A 25,064-nucleotide genomic window follows, 5' to 3' on the forward strand; every position below is an offset into this window, starting at 1 on the left:
TGATCTGACTGCAGCATGATTAATTTTTATTTTTTTTTCTTTAAACAGATTCCAGTGTTACCTTCTAAGTACTTGTTATACCAATTCTTAACATCCTGCAGGACTTAACTCCTCTGTACTGTGATCAATATTCAATACTGTACTGCACTTTCACTAGTGCAATCTGTTTGTAGTTTTATTGCTTGGTTAGTTTATTCTTTCCTAAAATATTAGAGACTTAAAACAAGCAGAAGGTTGAAATAGCTGGTCAGGTCACTCTGTGACATACTGAACTGACTGAGGTACATTAGTAAAGTGCATTCATATAATTTTAAGTTAATTAAAAATTACTTTCATCCTCATGCTAAAACCCTTAGGGCAGGAAGAGCGTGAGTTAACTTATGAAACACAAATCACAGGGTCGTTTGGAACTAGGTAAGCCAATTAAAACTATACTTCTCAATTAAAAACAAAACAAAACAAAGCAAAACAATAAAGAAGTGCCCAGCCTTTCAATCTATTGCTTACACAAGTAATCCCATTGAATTACAGCAGCTTGAATAATAGATCCACAACGTGTTATCAATAATTAATTCCTTTTGTATCCGTTTCAGTGGCACAGTCTCAGAGCAACATAAGGATCATTTAAATGAACAAAACCAGATAAGAGTTTATGTCTCTCTTCTCTCTATTTATAACATATTTCTGTTATTCAATAATGGAGAGGAAATGTTTCTTAAAGCGCAGAACAAATCACTGAGGCAAAGACCTGCCCTGAAATTATATCTTTTAACACAAATCACAAATCACTATTACATTTATAACACTTCCTCCACCTATAGTTTGATGGCATGACTCTGGGCAATTTATTTTTCTTTCCTGTGCCTCAGTTTCCCAGTCTGAGGAAAGGGAGAAAGTTATATAGCCCAAAGGTGATTTGAAATCTGTGATGAACAAACATACTGACTGAGGTAATTATCAATGTTACTTGGGTAAAATGCAAAAAGAAAAAACTTATGAAAGAGTAATACTCAGTTCTTCCCCTTTGTATCACCCCATCTCAGTGCCATCTACAATGGCATACTGTATAAATTTATTTGCTCAACAGATCAGAAAAAGAAACACTGACCTTGGGAAAGTCACATGTTAGGCCATTGATAGTGCTAGAAATAGACCCAAGTCTCAGAAGGCCCAGCCCTGCCTTCAACCCCAGTATTTTAGAGATGTAGAACTACTGTTCTTTAGAAGTAGGACTGTTCCAGAAGAAAAGGCTTCATCTCCTCTCAAACTTAATTTTATGCATCAAATGGTTCATATGCCAGTCATTTTCTTTCTGGAGGCCTAATGTTGTTATGTGGTGTGACAATAATATCAGACCTTGGGTTTGTTATTAATTTGCATCTTAAATCACTGCAATTGATTTATATATATATATATATATATATATATATATATAAAAAAACACTAAGAAAAAATAATATTTTCTTTCTTCAGTCTTTTCCTGACTCAGACTCCTGACTTCAAAAGCCACAGGGATTTCAGAGACAAATAATAAATCATTTGAAGCACAAAGTATCTACCACCTAAAAAGCATTTAAAAAAATAAAATAAATTAAATAAAAAATCCTGTTTAAGCATGAGAAATGTGAAGGAGTGGTTTTGGTTTTAGAAAGTTAACTCATTCCTTTTTCGTTTTTTTATGCTACTAAACAAAGTGAAAACAAAGCCCAACCTATCAGGTAAAGATGCAAATCAAATTAATAATTTTCAGGGTAGTTCAAAATAGAAACCTGAAATAAACCATTGGATTTGATTAAAGTGTTTAATCTTCTTGCTTTGTTACTTTTGTTTTCTAACATGAAACAAAGCACAAACAAAATCAGAGTGGAATGCCAGGAAATGAAAGTATGATACCTTTCATTTTCTTCCATAATTTTAATTTTCTTCAAAATTACATGTAAACAAAATTATTTTTTTTCATTCTTCTGATTTATCGTAGAAAATTTCTGAAATGCTTTCTGAAACTATCCTTTATGAGAGTATCCAGTGGTGTCAGCACATTATAAGGAGAATTGCAGGGAATCAGCAAACTGTGGGAAGACTGTATAGGTAAAATGTTATTAATGATTAATTAATAACATTTTCCTATTCATGCAGTGCCTAGAAAGTATACCCTGGGACTAATCCCACAAGACATTTTAGTTTTAATTAAATAACATTTTAGAGTTACAAGGGAGAAAAGGTTGGTGACCTGAATAAACATTGCGCTGCTCAATTTTACATTGCAGCATCCAAACAATTTCAAATGTATTATTTCAATGTAAAGCTAGAGTATTGCAGTTGTGATTCAGGATGTAGTTTGTTATTTATTTTCTCCATTGGCAAAGCTGATCCAAGAAATACCTTGCTGCCTTGATTAGACTCTAGCCACTAATTTTAAGTTCTTGGGGCTTTTTTATTTAACCAAGACCATTTTATTGATCCAGTTCATATTTCAGTCCACAAACAATTCTTCCTTTCCTGAGTTGGTGAGAGGATCAAGTCAGCATTTATGCTGAGATGGCTAACTAATCACAGAATTACAGAATGTTAGGGGCTGGAAGGGACCTTGAAAGATTATCCAGTCCAACCTCCCTGCCAGAGCAGGATCACTGGTAGCAAATCATACACGAATTCATTCATGTGGGTCTTGAATATCTCCAGGGAGGGAGACTCCACACCCAGCCTGGGCAGCCTGTTCCAGTATTCCATTACTCTCACAGTGGAAAAAAAATAAGTTCCTCATGTTTACATGGAACTTCATATGCCTCAACTTTTACCCATTGCCCTTATGATTCCACCCAATGATCCCTATATTTTAGAGGGAATCATAGAACCATAGAATGGTTTAAGGTTGGAAGGGACCTTAAAGATCATCTACTTCCAACACCCCTATTCAGTCCTCACAAAAGCCCTGGATAATTTGGTCCTTATTATTCTGAAACGATCATGTGAAGTATATAGAATATAAAATGCAGTTTCACATGAAACTCTTGCAAATGAATATATGTATGTGTAGACAGATAACAGATGTATGTGTGTCATGGAGTAGGATGTGACTGTGATGGGCGTACTTAAAAGATAGAAATCAGGCCAGCATCAAAGTAGTGTTTTATTAGACTATCATTTATTAACAACACACATTTTCAAATGGCAAGTTCTTATACATTATTAGTTATAATTGCTGCATATTAATAACCATCTCCTACATTAGCTGTGTGTATTCAGTACCACAGAGCTGATGCCATGCAGTCACAAGGGAGAGCTGCAGTCAGGTCTCAGGATCAGTTTTGAGCTCTTTGATGAGATAAACTGGAGCCAAAGTCACAGAATCACAGAATAACAGAATGTGAGAGGTTGGAAGACACCTCCAGAGATCATCGAGTCCAACCCCCCCTGCCAAAAGCAGGATCACCTGGCGTAGTCCACAAAGGAATTCTTCCAGGCAAGTTTTGAACATCTCCAGAGAAGGAGACTCCACAACCTCTCTGGGTAGCCTGTTCCAGTGGTTCCAGTGATTCCTGTTCCACCCTCACTATAAATACATTTGTCCTCATGTTGAGGTGAAATCTTCTATGTTCAAGTTTGTATCCATCGTTCCTTGTCTTATTACTGAACACCACCAAAAAGAGATTGGCCCCCTCCACTTGACACCCACCCCTCAGATATTTATAGACATTTATGAGATCCCCTCTCAGTCTTTTCTCAAGACTAAACAGTCCCAGGTCTCTCAGTGTCTCTTCATAGTGGAGATGCTCAAGTCCCCTAATCATCCTTGTGGCTCTATGTTGGACTCTCTAGTAAATCCCTGTCTCTCTTCAACTGGGAAGCCTTTGGACACATTATTCCAGGAGTGGTCTCACCAGGGCAGAATAGAGGGGGAGAAGAACCTCCCTAGACCTGCTGGACACACTTTTCTTGATGCACCCCAGGATCCCATTGGCCCTCTTGGCCACAAGAGTACATTGCTGTCCCATGGAGAACTTTCTGTCCACCAGCACTCCAAGGTCTTTCTCTGTGGAGCTTCTTTCCAGCAGGGCAGTCCCTAGCCTGTACTGGTGCCTGCTGTTACTTCCCTCCCCAGGTGCACAACTTCACACTTGTCCATATTGAACTGCATGAGATTTGCCTGCACCCAGCTCTCCAGCCTGTCCAGGTCACATTGGATGGCTGCACAGCCTGACGGGGTGTTGGCACCATCCCCCCACTCCCCAGCCGCCAGTTTTGTATCACCAGCGAACTTACTGAGGGTACACTCAATCCCCCTGTACCAGTCCCTGAGGAACACCACTGGCCACAGGCCTTCAAGTCAACTGTGTCACTGATGACAACCCTCTGAACTCTCTTGTTGAGCCATTTTTCAATCCACCTCACAGACTATTTTCTATGCCACATTTCCTGAGCTTTTTTATGAGGACATAATGGCACACGTTATCAAAATCCTTACTAAAGTCAAGGTATATGTCATCAGATTAGTCAAGCAATATCTTCCTTTGGTAAATCCATGCTGGCTACTCCTGACAACCTTCTTGTCTTCCATGTGGATAGAGGTGACCTCCAGGATGAGCTGTTCCATCATCTTTCCAGGGATGGAGGTGAAGCTGACTGGTCTGTAATCAGGGCAAAGTCTGTAGTCAGGGCAAAGTTAGCCCTCTTGAAGTCCAGGGTTGAGATTTTACTTATCATTTTGCTTCTTTGTCTAATGATATTAAATTCTAACATGTTGTGTTGACTACAGCCAAGATTGCCCCCAACCAGTTCTTCTTTGTTTGTTAATACAAGGTCCAGCATTGCACTTCTCCTCATTGGTTCTTCAACTACCTGCAGCAGAAAGTTGTCATCAGTGCACCGCAGGAATCTTTTGGACTGTTTATATTTGGTTGTGTGATCTTTTCAACTAATATCATAGTGACTGATGTCACCCATGAGCACCAGGGCACTTGATCTGAAAGCTGCTTCCAATAGCCTGTAGGCAGCCTCATCAACAGCTTCTTCCTGGTTTGGTGGCCTGCAGTAAACACCCACAACCATATTATTCATATTTGCATGTCCCTTTACTCTTACCCATAAGCTTTCAAGTCTTTCATCATCTCCACCTGGGTTAAACTTAATGCCTTCTAGTTGCTTACTCACACAGAGAGCAACTCCACCACCTTGCCTTGCCAGTCTATCCTTCCTGAAAATGCCAAGTGTCATCTTTCTTCTTTTTTTCTCATGCGTCCATGGTACTTTTACGATCCTCACAACCTACCGAAAGGAGTGGATGACTCTCATCTGTTGCCAATATAAGAGCAGGACTTGTTAATTTTCCTAGGCATGTTTCATGACTTTCTATACCCACAGTTAATATTTTGCAGAGTTTATGCTTTGTACATGATTTTCATCAGACCTTGGTTTGTGCAATTACATTCCAAAAATCTCCTTTTACCTCTTGCAGTTACACATTATCTTTACATGTACAGTTACCTGTTATCAAGTGCTCAGGCATAGTTGGTGGTTGTGCTATTAATAGCATAACAAAATGTACAATCTTGGAAATATTTATTATGCTATTGTTTAGTCATCATGGCATGCTTATGTTTAGATTCCAGGCAAAAAGAATACCAAATAGGCCCTTCTCAATCTCTTTTGACATTATGGGTGCAACAGGCCTCTGCTTTGTCAACAAGACTTCTGTTTCAGCAATATATTTACTTCATAAGAGACACAGATATAGAAAATTCATAAAATCTGCAGAATTTACTTGAATATAGTTTACTTCAGATTTACTTTTAATATCTGGCATAAGAATTGAGCCTTCATGTATTAAGCAGGCTTGTACTCATTTGGATGGACCTTCCTTACTTATTCTCACATAAGAGGGGTTCTTTAATGCTCTCAGTTAGAGAAACTGAGGAAAATAAAGGTAGTTTATTATGTGATTCAAATCATATAGTTTATTATGTGATTCAAATCATGTTCACTTTTACTGTTTTACTGTCTTCTACATTAAAATTTATTTAGACTCCAGACTTTCAGCATTTGTAACTAGTAAAAAAAATCTTAAGTTGCAGGCTAGGTCTGCATTATATGGTCTTGTAGTACGCATGTGATCTGGGATTCATGTGTTTGGCTTTCAAACAGAATTTATTTGGTGCACAGGATGCAACATTTACATTGCAGAGCCACATAAGTGAACCTCAGACAGATAAAGAGACATAAGCATGCCATGCTGAGCACATGGAGAAGCTTATGCTGCCAGAGGTCTCCTAAAGCTGTACAAAATATATGCCTTCCATTCTTAAGCCAAGAGAAATCAAGTGATCTAACCCTCCCTTGAAGGCAGCATAGATGTACTGTAGCTGAAACATAGAACCATAGAATTTGTGTTGGAAAAGACCTTTAAGAGAAATATACCCCTCCAGCAGAAGGGATTTTGCACTTTTTCATTGCATCTGATTGTGAGTATAATCACTAAAATTAAAAATACATTAAAAAAAATGAAAGGCTTTTTTTTTTTTTTTTTTTTTTTTGGTTTGTTTGTATGATTTCTGGTTTCTATTATTTAATTATTTATTTTTTTTGGCGGGGGTTGAGAAGATATTTATTTGAATAAAATATTTTGCTGCTTCTTAACTTAGCATTTAAAAGTGAAACTGAAGCAAATCTGTGGTAGAACACTTCAGAGCACTTGGTGCCATGGTCTAGTCATGGGGTCTGTGTTGATAGGTCGGACTCAATGATCCTCCAGGTCCTTTCCAACCTAAGTTATACTGTGATACTGTGTGATAGCTTTTGCCTTCAGCATCTAATCTGAGATACCCACCCATTCTTACAGTCAGTGGAGAGAAATCAGCAATTCAGCTTATACTAAGGTACATACAAAACATAATAAATTGTGATGGGAATGTATTATTTGTGACACTCCATTACAAAGACCCTTACTCTTTACAATAATTTACACGTAAAAACGTCCTGAATTTTAGATGACAAATTCTACATGTGGTTGATCCCATTCAAAAGATTAACTCAGACATCAAGGGGGTATTTATAAGAAGCAATATTTCACTGAAAAAATATCAACAGAATTTTAAAACTTATTTTTAAAGTTTATTCATATTTTAAACAGTTCATTAGTGTATTTCTAGAATATCCTAATAGAGAGGAGTCATCTCTTTTACATCTCTACCAGAATAACAGAGAGAAATGAGGGGTGAAACAAAAGAGCGCTATGCTGGTGACTGTCATAAAAGATGGATTTTACTGTTATATTATGTGTATCAGTAGCTAGTTTTATTGTTGTGAATCTTGACTCACAAAAAAATACGCTTGGGAAGCACTTTTTAAATCATTACAAAAACTCCTTGAAATCTTGATTTTCTGTGAATACCTAGGAATGCTTTCTTCTATACACTATTATAAAGAATTTGACTTTTTCTTGTGGTCAGCATGAACATCCTCCTCTTTTAAGGTCTCAGTTTATGACAAAGTAGCATGAAAATTCAGACACTATGAACAGTCCAGAATATTTAAAATAGTAATGATTGAAAAAACAAACCCAAAAGTTTAAAGGGCATTGTTGCAAAGAGAGTCTAGCTACCATTTATGAAATGAATGTGTCTTCTGCCTTTTTTTAATTAAAAAAATTGATTAATGAGTTGATGAACAACTAAAATGCCAATCTTTAAGTAAATTTGTGTAGGAGTTTCCGACATATAATCTGATTAAGTATCAGCAACAACAAAAAATCTTAAAAGAAAATTGATCATTCAAAGAACAGGGGACAAATAGGAGGCCACAGTTTCAATTGTTTTTTTTCTAACCTGTCAAGCTGAATCTTCCACATGCTGCAAATGACCACCTTAATTAATATTGGTTGCTGTGAGAAATGGAGTATAGGGTTAGAGGGACAAATTGTCCAATATAGCACAATGTTTATTATGGCTTTCCAGTCTGCCTATGGGTAATGCAGACTACAATTAATTTAGCTATCACCACCTAGCTCAGTAGATATAATAGAATTTTGTTATAGCTTAGAAGCTGTCAAGGTTTCACAGAGAAACTAAATGGCAAATCACTGCTTGAATACTTCCTTGTCAAGGTTCAAGTTTTCTGCAACAGATTAGACATTCTCAAATTTAGTTACTTTGTTTGTTTGTGGGTTGGTTTGTTTTTTTGTTTTGGTGGGTTTTTTTGTTTGAGTGTGGGGTCTTTTTTTTTTTTTTTTTTTTTTTTTAATGGCCTTAAATATAATTTAACAAGTAACACAGTGATATTAACAGCTGAACTGCTATTTTCCAGACATTCTGTCCAATTTTGAAATAAAAAATATCAGCCTAATAGTTTCCATTTAGTAAAGCTGTAAAACAAAAAAATAAAATTAAAATGAGGTTGTATGACAAAAATGTATCAGATCATTATAGATGATCAGGGGTCTGGACCACCTCTGCTATGAGGACAGGCTGAGAATTGTTCAGCCCAGAAAAGAGAAGGGGAGATCTGATAGCAGCCCTCCAGTACCTGAGGGTGGCCTACAGGAAGGATGGAGAGAGGCTGTTTGCAAGGGCCTGTGGTAACAGAACAAGGGGCAATGGCTTCAAACTAGAGAAGGGCAGATTTAGATTGGATCTTAGGAAGAAGTTCTTTATTATGAGAAGGTGGTGGAACACTGGAATAGGTTGACCCAGGAGGTGGTTGGGGCCCCATCCCTGGAGATATTCAAAGTGAGGCTCGACAGGGCTCTGGGCAGCTTGATCTTGTTGAAGATGCCCCTGTTTACTGCAGAGGGGGTTGGACTAGATGACCTTTGGAGGTCCCTTCTGGCTGGACCATTCCATGATTCTGTGTAATCACCTCCATTGATAACATTAATGTTCTGTAACTTAGAGTATCTTGTGAGCATCCCACAAAAATAAAAAATAATGATAAAAAAATAAAATTAAATTGCTGTTTTCAGATGCTCTTGTTCCAAGCTTTGCCACTTGAATGTGTTATGAGTGAAAAACAAGGGAGAAACAGAAAAGTTCAGCTGCTCCCCAAATATGCAGATCACTTCAGTAAGTGTTGAGAATTTTTATCATTTACTCATACATCCTCACAGCCCCAGTCATTAAATCAGTATAAAATAGATGGTGTTTATTTTACTGACATTTAAAAAGTGTTTTGTAGTCTTTGTATATAGTTCAGGGTGATAATATATATTTTATCTGTAAAGCACTTAGGTAGCTTTAGAACTGCCTGCACAAGCTCTTTCTATACCAAAACCATTATAAATGAATTGATGCTTCGTTTAAATCTGGTAATCTTACCTGTCCATTGTGCTTCTATAAATAGATATATTCACAGACATTATATGCCATATATCCTTTTACAAATGTGCAAACAGCTTTGTGGGTACTTGTAACTCTTTATAAGTCTTTAAACATGCCTTTTTGTTTATTACTGTTGTTTTTTTTTTTATGAGGGTTTTTTGAGTAGGGTAGGGATGGTTTTGTAGAATTATTAGTATGGAAGCTGGTCCCAGAAGACATGAAGTATTCACAATTCCTACTGAATTCTTGGTAAAATGGAGCTGCTCAGGTTTTTGCAGGGTCAAACCAGTACTGAACTGTAGTGGTTGTCTGTTGTTTGTTTGTTTGTTTGTTTGTTTGTTTGTTTGTTTTTCTCCCCTCAGTATTTATGCATGTGAAGAAAAGCCTGTAGGACTTTTCTGGCATAATGATACCATCCGTTCAATCAGGAGTTTGGAACTTTAAAGCAGAATAATTGATAAAGCATCACTTTTCTAACACAAATTAAGACTACGTTCTGACCTTTATGTATTTGTTTCATAAACTGCTGATTCGATATTTGTTTTCTGAACATCTGGTATGGTATTTAAGAACCTGATTTGGGCCTATGCTGTTTTCTTCTTGTACTTTATATGCAAAGATTATACATTGTAACATTATTATTCTTTTATAATCCAAAGAGAAACAAGTTGAATCAAAGATTCAACATACTGCAAAGTAATTCCTTCTTCACTTCTCATGCATTTAGTAAAACTGAATGGAAAACCAGAGAGACTATGGCTTGGTGGGTGGGAGTTATTTTGTTGATGCTTTTCCTCTTGCTGTGACCTTTTGTCTGTAGAGGAGAGCAAGTGAGAAGGAAGGAAGGAAGGAATTCAGAAGGAAGGAATTTGGAAGGAATTTAAAAGGAAGGAATTTGGAATTCAGACCTTGGAAGTCTAAATTTGGAATTTGGAAGGAAGGAAAGCCAACAGCAATATAAAAAAACAAATATATGTTGGGACATGAATATTAATGTGATGCAATTTTAAACAACTGAATTATTGTATTGCTCCCTCATATGTAAAGCAAGTGAATTATAGATTAGGCATTAGTGTCTTTAGGTTGATTAGTTGAATAATACTGCAAAAAAATAATCTGTTGCTTATACTAATGGTTTCCCCCACACCTTTTTTTTTCCCCTTCACAGATATAAAGCCATTGTATTCACTGCCTTGGACCATTAATTAAAAAACAAAACAAAACAAAAAGCCCTGACACCCTGAAGTGTGTAAAAGAAATGCATTTTCAGATTACTTTCCATTACCTATGTTGCCTGGGAGTAATAATATCACATGTAAGTAGTAACAACATGTATTTGCTAGTAGTACAAGAATTCTGTCTGCTTATCTGCATAGAAGGCTTGTCCTCCTGCCAGTTCTATAACATATGTGGAATAAGTTTGACATCTGTGATTGAAATACAAATAACAAACCTAAACAATATGCAATCAGATATAATAGAAGAATCTTGGCAATTATCAATCAATTAGTTAACAGATGTTTATTACTTGTAAGAAACAAGTATAGCACATCTCTTTCCTACCATGATAGAATTCATAATTACTTTGCATGTTGTTTAACATTTTGCAGCCCAGTGACATCCTGAAGAATTGTCCTTATGCTGAAGACAGCTTTGATGTTAAGAGATCTCATTCCCTTAAAGGTAGTGTACGTCCCTGTACAAATTAGTGGCATGTATCAGTGAAGAACACCATCCTAAGAAATCTGAAGTGTTCTGGCACCTTTTATGTGCATGGTACAGGAAGAATGCTTTGAAAGATTAATGATCCTGTTGCAAAAATATTAAGTAATTTTGATATGCCAAAATATAGAGTATGCACTAAAGATGTTTTGGAGCAACTCAGGTGGGAAAATTGGGAAAAAAAGGAAAAAAAAAACCAACCAAAACCCCCAAAAACATTAATCTATGAAGGCCAGGTTTATCCAAGAGGACTGGGATTTTTTTTATTTTTTTTTTTAATTCTTGTAATCTAAAACTCTAGTCTGCATTTTTTCCCAGTAAAATATTCTGTACATTCTTTTAGGGTTCAAGATACAATAAAGGGGTATCAGTAAAAGAGGGAAGGATCTTGGTGCAGCAGAACAAATGAAACTGCTATTTGAGGAAGGGAGCAATAAAAAAAATACTTGTTAGCAGGTCACAGAGCAACTCACCAGATTCTGTTTTATATAAATGCAGACATAGAGCTATATATATCTATTCATTTGTTCATATGTATGTATGCATGCATTTTTATAGATATGTATTTTCAAGTAGCTTATACATGCAAATCTGTAAGAGTGAAAAATGTGATGCAAGTATGTGCAGGGTAATAATAAAATAGTATAGATAATAGTCACTCAACTCCACCTTAGACTAAATGCCAACAGTCCATTTTCTATAGGGAGATTAAAATGTGCAGTAGTCTTATGATCAGATTTTAGTGGTGGAAGGTCTCCTTTGCTTTACTATCAGTAAATGTATGAGGTGAACTGCTAGCATATGTATAGGGGCTTAGCGCTATCACACTTTTTTATATGATAGCTTGATTCTGTTGTCAAAGTATGTAAGACATCATAGAAAGCTAAACCAGTCCGAAGTAGCCTTGCTTTTCAAGGATTCTTTAGTGGTCACTACCCTTACTGCTAATTAGTTCAACAAACGAGCAACATTTACTCTGCACTAATGAACAGACAGGACATATGGCAGTCATGCTTGATGTTCTGTCTTCATGGCAACACAAAATCACTGGATGCTCACACTCTGGATGTTTTAAATCTTCATGTACAAAATACTGTCTGTTTGGGTGTGAGCCATCTTAGCTAAAATTACTCATCTCTGCCAAGCAAATTACACCAAACCCAGAAACAGATCATGGATAGTTTAAGTTAATCCTTATGCAGTTAAATCAGTTCGTATGTATACTATACACTCCCACTCCCTCTGCCATCTAGGGCATGAGTATAAAGGCAACTACATAAAAGAAAGAATTTCTTTCCCTTTGGATCCTGTTATTTTCAGCAGAAACCACACCAGATTGCTTTGTGAAGGCTTCTGAGTCACAAAAAGGGGGAACGTCCCTATTTGTGTCTCTGTTGTGTTAACATTCAAGTGCTATCTCTGTGTTGTGTTAACATTCCAGTGCAAATAAAGCTATTTCAAGTCAATGTACTTGACTCAGCGATGGAGTGCTCTAGTTTTAGGTGACTCCAAAGAATGTATCTGGATTGATTTCAGTGTACTGCAGTGGTTAGCCGAGATCAATATTGGCAACAGTAGTTGTAAAGAAGGCAATATCCACAAAAGATTTTTTCACTGGTTAAGACAGAAGACAAACTCATCTACTCCCAGCTTCTACCAACCACATGCATAAACATTATTGGATTTTTTGCAGGACTGTGGCAAATGTTGGTCAGTAAAACTGCATAATTGAAAAAAAAAAAAGAAAGAAATAAAAAGTTTGACAGTTGATGTTGTTCTGAAACATTGAAATGATAATTCATCATTATAAGAAATCACTGCATTACTGTTACTCAAGGTAGTACTTGGCTTCTAGGCTTCTCTGAAGTAACCAAGAACTGTTTTCCATTTTAGTTTCCTAATTTCTGAGAATTAAATAGAAATTTCAATTATTTTTAATTAACAGTCCACTCTGCATATTCATCTCTTTCCAAAATAATTGAGAAGGCAATGACCTTCCATGAGGTCTTACGTTTGTAGTAGAGTGAGAATTGACAAAAGTGTTCAGCAGAACAGCTGACAAAAATTTAGGCCTACTACATTGGTACAGGTGCTCATCATTGTTGACTTTATTTCCATCTTTTGGATTCTTTTCACTTCTGCTTTATGGATTACAGAAATTTTTTACTAATTTGCTTCTTACAGTTCCTTGTGTTCAATTAGTGGCACACTCCAGAAGGCATTTTTGCATCTGCAGTCCAGATTTCTTAAGAAAAAGGAAAGAGAATTCATAAAACACTGTTATTAATTAAAAAAAAAAAAAAAAAATCAAAGGCAGCAAAGAAAATCTTTTTACTATGGGAAAATAATGTGTCATATCTTACTACAGAGTTGTGGGTTTTAGGTTTTGTTTTGTTTTGTTTTGTTTTGTTTTGTTTCCCCACTGATAAAGAAAGATACCAGGGTGCTCAATACCTGGGGCTGATAAACTCCACTGCAGGAAAGAAGAACCAAAGCATTGGCTCTTACTTATTCACTCATAAATTGCCCTGATTGAAGGCATCAGTGAAGCTGAAGAGAAGTAGCAAAGCAAGATCTTATTGCCACTGTTTCTCAAATTTCCCTGACTGAAAATGTGCCTGTCAGAAAACAAGCAGCACAACTGCAGCTACATCAAGCCAGTCTGACTCTCCAAAGTACACAGGACCTTGGTGTCACTTAAGCAGCTGGTCATGAGATTTGCTGTGTGGTCTCATTCTTCTCCATTTAATGTGAATCTAAGGCATTCAGTACCTGGCATTCAGTACCCACCTCCCTTGTTTTTTACATTGCTGATGGAGACAAGATGTTATAACAAGAAAGAAAGAAAAGGAAAGGAAGTTAAAAGGTAAGGCAGTGAAGGCCTATGGTGCATGCAATAGCCATTTGTAGTCATTTAGTTTGGTTTTGCTTACTTTTGAGTACTCACGGTTTGCACTCACAAGAAAGCAGCGGTGATGGAAGTTAAATATCATTGCTTCCAGAAGTCCCCTGGAAATGGTATGCCGCATAATGCTTAATGTCTCATAACTAGATCTGGTTGGGAAATAAAATATGTAAAGGGCTTCTGCGAGCAAATGCCAATTTAACAACAAAAATAACTAACTAATAATTTTGATACAGGCAGCATTTATTTTAGAGGAACCTTAAAACCTTTGTTTGGTATTTCAAAATGAAAGGGTTAGATTTTCATTCCAAAGTTATTTTACTTTAAATTGCTGATAGAAACACACATGCATTAAAAGAATACAAAATATTGCAAATGAAAAATAAAATTATGACTTGGTTTTGGAAAGGAAATAATAAAAAAAATTGTTTGCTTGTTTTTTAATCTCAATTTAGAGTATTTGAAGAAATATTTACTTCATTTTCATGAGGTAGGTAACCTGTTCTGGCCATTGCCTGAGCTGATTTAATGCTTTTACTAGTCCCAAGAAAATTCTTTTTTCTCTTAGTGTTTTTCTAACAATGTGTCAAAGTTATTCTGATCACCTATTTAAGTATCTGTAAATATTTTGAGTTTTATTGTCCTTTTTCAGGGTTGATCAGTGAATTATTCTTCAAGTAGTCCTCATGTTCAGTGAGTCCAGTGTTTTCTGGAGCACATGGAACTTATGCTGTTTGAGCTTCAAATTAGCTTTGTTGTGTTTCTTGTATACAAGGCCACACAATACACTAGTGATTATTGTAGTGTCTTTTGATTGAAAGAACTTTTAATTGAAACTGCATCCAGTTAACTTTTAATCTTTATATTGATTAAACAGGTGTTAAGAGTTAAACCACCTGCTTTGCTACAACACAGAAGGGAAAGTAAAACACACCCCCACACAAAAACAAACCAAACCGAACCAAACAACAGCAAAAAAAAACCCACAAAGCAAGCAAACAAACAAAAAACTCCCAACAACTCTGGCTTGAGAAACAGAGTTGATATAAAAAGAGTTTAATACAATCAAGATAATATAATGCACAATTACCTTAGCCTATTTGCAGAAAATGCACAGCAAAATGCAGAAAGCAGCAGCAAGCAGAAGGAAGCAAGTTAAACCCCAAGTCAGCAAGCTAACCAACTCCCACCTCTCTTACCACCATCCCTGTGGAAAAGTAAAATCAACACTCAAAACCCAGAATCTGAAAGCAACAAATAGAACGGGAAGCCTCTTGGGTTACAATCTGAACTTCAAGCTCCATAATACTTTGCTCCAGCCAACACTTTCATTTTGAAGCTGGCATGATAGCAGGATGGTTTTGAATGACAGCACATATTTCAGCTCAACCCATGACAACAGGGCTGAGTCAGGACCCAAAAAATGGACATAAATTAGTATTCTGTGCTACATGATAACTGAGAAACATCCAGCTAGACTGTTCTGTTCAGTAGTATAAATAAAAACAAGAGTCCTAACCAGAATGCTCACATGGATGACAAATCAAGTCCTAAATGCATGTACACATCTATACACACACAGTCATTGGGTTTGCTCCATTAATGACAAATTCTACAGTTAAACAGAGATCTGCCTATGGAAAATTTTCAAGTTTGTGAAAAGTTAGTTTCCAAGATTCTCTAAGAGCCTGCAAATCTACATTAGTATCTTTGGGACCCCAAATATAAGAGAGTGACTGCTTCTTTTTTTTTCAGCATGAAAATAGTTCTGTGACTGGTGGGACAAATACTATGACTGAAATGTAGTTTTCAATGGTGACAAGCTTTTCAGATAGGACAGTAGAAGAAGGAGGAGTGAAGGTGTTGCTTTCTTTGTAAGAAATGGATAGGATGTGAAGAGATATCCCTAAAACATTGTTCTACTTTGAGGCCAGGCAGATCCTCTCTTGCCCTTGAGAGGGGCAAAAGAATGACACTCACACAAATGGATTGCGAAGTGATGAAAAGTTTAAATGGAAAAGCAATTAGTGTTTTACAGGAACTACAAGGCATAGTAACAAAAGAATCCCAAAACACACAGAGTCCCCTATAGCACACCAAAAGGCCTCCCAACACTTCCCTTCTCCCCACCTGAAGGTATACCCAAAACCCCCAGGGTTCTTTCTTCCTCCCCACCACTGCTAGCCTAGTCTCAGGCTGGCCAGGTCTGAAACCACCTCACCTTCTCCTCCTGGCATTAGGCTGAGCCAGGCCTAAGATGCCTTGAGAGAACTCCTCCACCATTACCCAATAGGAAGCATCTCTCACAGGAGCAGAGAGAGAAGAAAGAGGAAGAGAAAGACTTTGCAGCTGGATTTATAGGGCACAGGATATTATGGGTGTGAAATATAACCAGAGTTGTAACTTGTGTGGCAGCAACAGGAACCACCCAGTCTAACCTGCCACAAGCATAGTCAGCAGCAAGTCAAAAGCTTACGGGTAAGAACTTGAGACCAAGGCAACAAAGGGAGCCTGTCGAGGGTTGAGGGGAAGGCCAGGCCTTCTCCCCCCGACCCTGTAAAGTGAAGGGAAGAAAATTGAAAGGAAAAAAAAACACAGCCGGATTAGCAGAGGGATTGTGTGCTGCATTTACAAAGCAGTTTAGGGAATGCAGGTTTATATACAGAATTTACAATATTTACAATATATACACAGAAATATACAACAAAGTAACACAGAATGAGATTCCCGTCCCCCCGTCTGGAGGAAGGGTTTCCCCCTGTACCCCCTTCTCTTCCCTTTTTCCCCAAAGAGGGTTAGAAAGAGAGAAAAAAGAGCAAATGTTAATTAAAAGCAGTTATGTGTTAGAAGAAGCCTTACCTGCTCCAAGGTCAGTCTGGCCAAAAGCCCAGAAGCTGTGAGCTGCGGGAAGGAGGGGGGAAGAGTGCAAGACCAGGACTAGTCTCACTGGGAATCAAAGTTGCTTTCTACCAATCCACCAATGAAATTAGTTTAGACCTGTCTTGTTCATAAAACATTCGGCCATGGTGTCCCTTTGTTAAAGGCACCGCCTCAAACGGTCACAGAGCCTTATGGTTGCTGTATGCTGCAGGCTGTCTGGCTGCCTATGGACAAAGCCTGTTATTCCATCTATTGGAGGCATCATGCTCCCAGGCTGTTGTCCTGATGGGGGATTTTAACCACCCTGATATTTGCTGGAAAAGTAAGACAGTGAGCTATAAGCAATCCAGGAGACTCCTGGAATGACCTGATTAGTTCTTTGGGCATCAAGAAGAAGTTATTTACTATGAAGATGGTAGAACACAGGAACATGTTTTCACAGAATCAGAGAATCATAGAATTGTTAGGTTAGGATCATCCAGTTCCAACCCCCTGCCATGGGTTGGGGGACACCTCACACTACATCAGGTTGCTCAGAGCCACACCCAGCCTGTCCTTAAAAATCTCCAAGGATGGGGCCTCCACCACCTCCCTGGGCAGCGTGTTCCAGTGCCTCACCACCCTCATAGTGAAGAACTTCTTCCTAAACATCCAATCTGAATCTACCCATTTCTATTTTTTTTCCATTCCCCCTAGTCCTGTCACTCCCTGACACCCTAAAAAGTCCCTAACCAGCTTTCTTGTAGCCCCCCTTAAGATACTAGAAGGCCACAATTAGGTGTCCTTGGAGCCTATAGTTCCCTGTGTCATCCCTCTTTCCCTTCTTGAAAATTGGAGTTATGTTTCCCCATTTCCAGTCAGTGGGGACTTCCTTGGACTGCCAAGACTTCTGGAATATGATGGAAAGCGGCCTAGCAACCTCATTTGCCAATTCTCTCAGCACCTGTGAGTGTATCCCATCAGGTCCCATGGACTTGAACACTTTCAGGGTCTTGAGATGGTCACAAACCTGATCTTCACTCAAAATAGACATTTACTTCTTGCAGTCCCTGTCATTATCTTCCATTATTCTGGGACTGTGGTTGGAGCCCTTGCCAGTGAAGACTGAAGTAAAGAAGTAATTGAGAACCTCAGCCTTCTGCATGTCACTGTCACCAGTTCACCTGTTTCCTTTCTGAGGGGACCCACACCTTCCCTAGTCTTCTTTATACCATTAATATACCTATAGAAATGTTTACTGTTCCACTTGATCTCCCTGGCTAAATTTAATTCTAATGGAGCTATAGCTTTTCTAAACAGGTCTCTTGCTGCTTGGGCACCTTTCTTATATGCCCCCCATTGCAGCTGTCCTCTCTTCCACTCCTTCTAGAGTTTCTTTTTGTGTGCCAGCATGTCCAGGAGCTCCTTGCTCATCCAGGCAGGTCTGCTAGCATTCTTTCCTGCTTTCCTCCTTGTAGGTATACTTTGCTCCTGGGCACAGAGAAGGTGATCCTTGAACACTAACCAGCTGTCCTAGGCCCCTCTTCCCTCTAGGGCTTTGTCCCATAATACTTTGGCCAGCAGATCCCTGAAGTGATCAAAGTCTGCATGCCTAAAATCTGGGGTTGCAAGCTTGGGATACATCCTCTTAGTTGCCCTGAGGATCTTAAATTCTATTGCTTCATGGTCACTGCAGCCAAGGTTATCCCTGAGCCTCACATTGGTGACCAACCCTTCCCTATTGCTGAGAACAAGGTCCAGCATAGCACCTTTTCTTCTTTGTTCCTCTACCATTTGGAGGAGGAAGTTGTCACCTATGCATTCCAGGAACATTCTGGAATGCTGGTACCTAGCTGTGTTGTCCCTCCAACAGATGTCAGGGTGGCTGAAATCCCCCACGAGGACCAGGGCCTATGAACGTGAAGCCACTTCTATTTGCCTGTGGAGTGCCTCATCTGCTTGGTTCTGCTGGTCAGGTGTCCTATAGCAGACCCCTACAGTGACATCACCTTCGCTTGTCATACCCTTAATCTTCACCCATATGCTCTCGACCAACTCATCATCCTTGCCCAGGTTAAGCTGGACTGATTCCAGCTGGTCAACACCTCTTCCCCTCCTACCCTGCCTGTCCTTCCTAAAGAGCTTGTACCCATCTATCCCTACATTCCAGTCATGGGAATCATCCCACTGAGTTTCAGTAATAGCCACTATGTCATAGTATCCTAGAAGCACAGTGGCCCTTAATTCATCCTGTTTGTTGCCCAAGCTGCATTCATTTGCATAGAGGCACTTCAGCTGGGCTGGCTGTGCCACCCTCTTAAGTGAATCCCCCTTGATTCCCTTGGGCTGTCCCAGTGTTTCATCCTTGGTTTGCCTCCGTTGTAGTCGATCTTGCCCCCAGAGGTAGCATTGTCCTTTGCTTTTGCACGCATAAGAGTTTTCCAGTTTGCATTCCAAGTTTTGATTTTCCTAGACTGTTATTCCACTGTTTATTAGCATCCTATTCTGTGTAATCACCCTATCATCAACTGGGCAAACAAACCTGAATCAAATTGGATTGCAAAAATAATTTTTTATATTTAATAAATCATATTCATATTGTAGCATATTTCTGGCCTATCAATTTGATCAAAAACTATATCTGTGAGCCCCTGTCCTTGCTCACAACCAGTTCCTCCTTCAGGCCCTCATACCTGTTCTGCAAGGGTACTGTGGGTGGTATGCTTCTTAAAGGAGCACATTTGCTCCATTTGTATCATTTCTTTCATTGGGTAGCTACCTGTTCCCATTGACCTTGCACATGTGAGTTACTGCAGGAAGTCTGGGGGGCTACTTGATAAGAGGATATCAAATCCTCTGCTCCACTAACAGTTGGCTCCTGTTCTGTATTTGTAAAGATCAGTTTGTGAAAATTATCAATTTCCTTCTCACTCTTCTTGATGTTTCTTAACCTGGTCACCTCTTCCCTGAGCCCCACCACTTCATTCTGGAGCTGTGCCAACCAGCTGAGCAGGTCAAAAACCTGCTCACACCATAGTCAGTGTTATCCCCTGTTGCCTGTGAAAGGCTGTGGCATTCCTCACAATCTATGGCCTGGGTGCCAATATCCATTTTGGTAGGTGCAGAAAGTCCAGGGAGGTGGTGGAGGTCTCATCACTGGAGACATTCAAGGTCAGGCTTGATGGGGTTCTGACCAACCTGATCTAGTTGAGGATGTCCCTGTTTACTAGAGGAGGGTTTGATCTAGATAATCTCTAGAGTTCCCTTGCAACCAGTGCACTCTGTGATTGCACAATCCAGACTCACGGCCATATGAACATACATAAATCAGTTTCTTGAAACTGCACATCAAGTCTACCCTAGCCAACTAACAGAAAAGGTTTTATTTTAAAAAATGTTTGAGGCAATAGCCTTTTTGTAGTCTCTTCCTTACTGGTTAGTGTTGGGGATTGATCTTCAGCTGGAAATAGATAGTGTTGGAGCTATGGATGGAAAAATAGGTATCTGCATTTATGAAGGAAAACTCATAGGTACACTTCTCATTTTTGCCTAGTTGTAACTGTCAAAACTCTCCTGCAGGTTTCATAACCTTTTTATATAAAAAAACCTCAGAGCCTGGTAAACTGTTAGGCACATCGACAGCTTTTCTTACAAGTGCATTCTCTATGATACTCATTGTATGTAAGACTGAATAAAAGACAATATTGTGGTGTGCTGTCACATCAGTAGAACCTGAAGCAATTTACTTGTTTTAATTACAACAGTGGGGGTTACAAGGTTTAAAATTATTTTCGTTGTGCCTTTTGTTTTCTTTTTCCTGTAATTCCTAAAGGCTTTAGTACATTTCTGGCACTTGTGACATACTAGTTAATAATAGGGACTGGTTCTTTCCATGTGCAGGGAGATGAGCCTTTCATAGTATTTACCTAGAATCACATAGCCAAATAAAGATTTTCCATCTCTTTCTGGGCCTGCTGAACCAGAGACTAAGGACTCAGTACACCTTATGTGTGTCATTTTTCTTCCATGTACTATAGAGTAAGATTGGAGAAATAAAGTAAATAACAGATTGGGCCCTATGTTGCTAGGTAACATAACATCTATGCATATATCTGTTTCCTGTAGGATTATGATCTAGTTCTCTTCCTTCTGTAAAAATATTCACTTAGTATAATTTGGATACATTGCAGTTGATATCCAGAGGGGATGTTTATATTGTTAAATTAAAAAGTCTTATGTATAGAACTCAACTCAAGTGTTTAATTACACTTCCTTCTGTGTACTTTTTTACATACTAGTGTGTGGATGTATTTGATCTGTCTTATATAGATAGCAATGCATAGTTGTACAGCAAAATAAATTAAAAAACAAAATGCAAAGAAGATGTAATTTACAAATTCAGATTTAAATATGAAAATCTTTATCTTTCTGTGCAAATGCCAACAAGCACTCATATAAAACATCCACTCATCAACTCAGGCATAGAAATGTTAGGGCAAAGGAAGGCATTTATTAGTATTAGCAAGTTACTGAAGTGCAAAGTATGCAATCTGATCAAAACTAAACTGTTGCTCTTTTTTTTTTTTTTTTTATTTATGAAAAAGCAGAGAGAGGAAGTAGGTGAAAAAACAAGCAAAGACTAATCCAGTGTGTTGGAGGAATATTTACTTTCCCAATTTTTTAAATAAAAATCTAACTATCATGCTACCTGCAGAATAGAATAGAATAGAATAGAATAGAATAGAATAGAATAGAATAGAATAGAATAGAATAGACCAGGCTGGAAGAGACATTCAAGACACCACCTAATCAACTAAACCATGCAACCAAGCACCCTATCAAGTCTCCCCCTGAACAATTCCAGTGATGGTGACTCCACGATCTCCTCGGGCAGCCCATTCTAATGGGCATTCACTCTCTCTGTGTAAAACTTCCTCCTAACCACCAGCCTAAACCTCCCCTGATGCAGCGTGAGACTGTGTCCTCTTGTTCTGGTGCTGGCTGCCTGGGAGAAGAGACCAACCTCTGCCTGTTTACAACCCCCCTTCAGGGAGTTGTAGAGAGCAATAAGGTCACCCCTGAGTCTCCTCCTCTCCAGGCTAAGCAATCCCAGCTCCCTCAGTCTTTCCTCATGGGGCTTGTGTTCCAAGCCCCTCACCAACTTTATTGCCCTTCTCTGGACACGCTCCAGCAAGTCAACATCTTTCCTAGACTGAGGGGCCCAGAACTGGACACAGTACTCGAGGTGTGGCCTAACCAGTGCAGTACAGGGGCAGAATGGCCTCCCTGCTCCTGCTGGCCATACTGTTCCTGATGCAGGCCAGGATGCCATTGGCCCTCTTGGCTGCCTAGGCACACTGCAGGCTCATGTTCATCCTACCATCGACCAGCACCCCCAGGTCCCTCTCTGCCTGGCTGCTCTCCAGCCACTCTGACCCCAGTCTGTAGCTCTGCATGGGGTTGTTGTGGCCAATGTGCAGAATCCAGCACTTGGATGTGTTAAATCTCATGCCATTGGATTCTGCCCATCTGCCCAGCCTATCGAGGTCCCTCTGCAAAGCCTCTCTACCCTCCAGTAGATCTACTCCTGCCCCCAGCTTGGTATCATCCGCAAATTTGCTGATGACTGACTCAACCCCCTCATCCAGATCATCAATGAAGATGTTAAAGAGGACGGGGCCCAGCACTGATCCCTGGGGGACGCCACTGGTGACTGGCCTCCAGCTGGATGTGGCACCATTCACCACCACTCTCTGGGCTCGGCCCTCCAACCAGTTCTAAACCAGTGCAGAGTGATCCTGTCCAAGCCACAAGCTCCCAGCTTGGCCAGGAGATTGCTGTGGGGGACAGTGTCAAAGGCCTTGCTGAAGTCTAGGTAGACTACATCCACAGTCCTCCCCACATCCACCAGGCGGGTCACCTGATCATAGAAGGAGATCAGGTTGGTGAGGCAGGACCTTCTCTTCTTAAATGCATGCTGGCTGGGCCTGATCCTTTGGCCATTCTCTAAGTGCTGTGTGATTGCACTCAATATGACCTGTTCCATAATCTTGCCTGGCACTGAGGTCAGGCTGACAGGCCTATAATTCCCGGATTCATCCAACAATGTGTAGATTACCTTAATAAAAGGACTTATCCACTGAATTCAACCCTATGTTTCCATTTTTCTGTGGTTATAAACTCACTTGCAGGTAGATTTCAAGAGGAGCACATCCCAGTGATTACTATCACTGTACATATGATCCACAAATACCAACATGAGGTAGTTCCAGAAGTCTTGTGGAAAAAAAAAAAAAAAAAAAAAAAAAAAAAAAAAAAAAACAAAACACCAATATATATAATTATTATGGTAGTAAATACATTGCATGATTATCAGTGTAAGAATGTATGAATATGATACCAGATTGACCTGCCTAAGCTCCCTCTGAAATTGTTAATGAGAAAAGGTAGATCACGTAGGCAAGGAAGGAAGGAATTTTGCCTCCCTTCAGGATTTTAGAGACCTTCCTCCTGCTAATTATACTTTTCACTCCCACCCTTAGGTTGGATAGGAATAATCAAATTCATTTTCTCTTAGGTTCCATGATGGCTAGCTATCTTTTAACTTTCCTGTCTTTTGTTTAATCTCCTTCAAAGAAGTCTCAGAAAGTTAGCTAGCTGTCTTGACCACTGACTAGTGGGGCAAAAAGAAAATAGAGCACTGAATGATAAAAGGAGATTTAGTACTTCTCATGAATAGAAACAATGCTGAGTGAGTTGAAAATTCTCCTCAACATTAAATTCACCAGACCAGCTCAGTTTGAAGTAAATGAAGCTGTATTTACAAGCAAAACTTCAATCTACAAGGAATGCAACAAATATGTACACAATATACAGTATATACAATATTTACAGCTATTTACAATTAATAAACATCACAAGGACACCCCTGGCCAAAGACCAGGGAAGCTGCAACAGCTTCTTCCTTCCCTGCCTCCTTCCTGTACACAAAAAGGAGAAAAGAAAGAGCAGAGAAGTTGTTGTTAATACCCATCACAACAAAGCAGTGCAGCCAAGGTCAAGCAGAAGTGAGTTAGTATCTCCCAGAGCGAAGCAGAGAAAAAGGAGATTGTTTACATTACTAGCTTAAGTCCATTATCTTTCCAATGGGATTGTTTAAAATTATCATTATTTTCCTTTTTACACCCAATAGTCATTTATTTACATTTTACTACTTTCTGTTCAAGATCTGTGAAAAATTTTTCAAGGCATAGCCTAAAACTATCACAATTGCTTTCAGAAGATTTTCCCTCTCTTTTGGTTTCTCTTTATATTTCCCTATTTGCTCATGTTCTCCCTGACCTGAAGACCACAAGTAGAAAAATCAAAGACCAAGTACAATTTCTTTAGCAAAGATTGTCTTCTCTTAGCACATCTTAAGCCTTTTGGTACTCTCACCTTTCTGAAACCATCTACTGAAGACCACAATGGACCATCACCTCAAAAAAACCTGTGTGATGTATTCATCTTCTTTTACACAGCGACATTCTAATGTACTGGTTATGCTGAAGTCCATATATCCATTTGCTCTTCACTTTATTAGAGCTAAAGATATACAACTTTGATCATAGGATGAACAAGCACATCCCTCAAACTCTATCACCCTTATGGATGGCTATACAACTGCACTCACGACATCTCTTATAAAAAACACCCAACAAACCAAAACAAAGCAGAAGCAAAAACATACTTTAGGTTAGCCAAATTTCATAATTTAATTTTTCCCTCCTGATAACCTGGTAATTATGAATTTCAGATAAACTATCAAATGATCACAAAAGCAGTCTGAAAAAGAAATATATTTATTTATATGATATGGAACAACTGATGTTTGACAGTTTACCTGACACTCTTTTTGAAAGACAGCAGATTAGTCTGTATAAATAACAAAGTCAGAACTTTTTTGTCAGGATATATATATTTATTAACTTAAATATGTATAATGTTAATGTTTTATTTTTTCTTTTTAATTATATGAATGTCCCTCTTGAAAAGCATGTTTTGGAGCATTTAAAAAGTAATTTTGAAATAATTCAGTGTGTATCAAGATTTTCACAGATATGCACCTTTAAAAATATTATTTGATTATTCACTTCCTCTCCTATGTAATAAAGCTTGAGGAGAGTTAAGTAATAACAGTTCATTTTTACAATGTTAGATAAAATAAAACCAAAAACAAACAAAAAAAAGGGAGAGATCAACATATATTTAAGTAATCCCCTACACAATGA

The sequence above is a fragment of the Melanerpes formicivorus genome, unplaced genomic scaffold (assembly GCF_026170545.1).
Source record: "Melanerpes formicivorus ecotype bairdi unplaced genomic scaffold, bMelFor1.0.p_v2 SCAF_1, whole genome shotgun sequence".
Classification (NCBI taxonomy): Eukaryota; Metazoa; Chordata; class Aves; order Piciformes; family Picidae; genus Melanerpes; species Melanerpes formicivorus.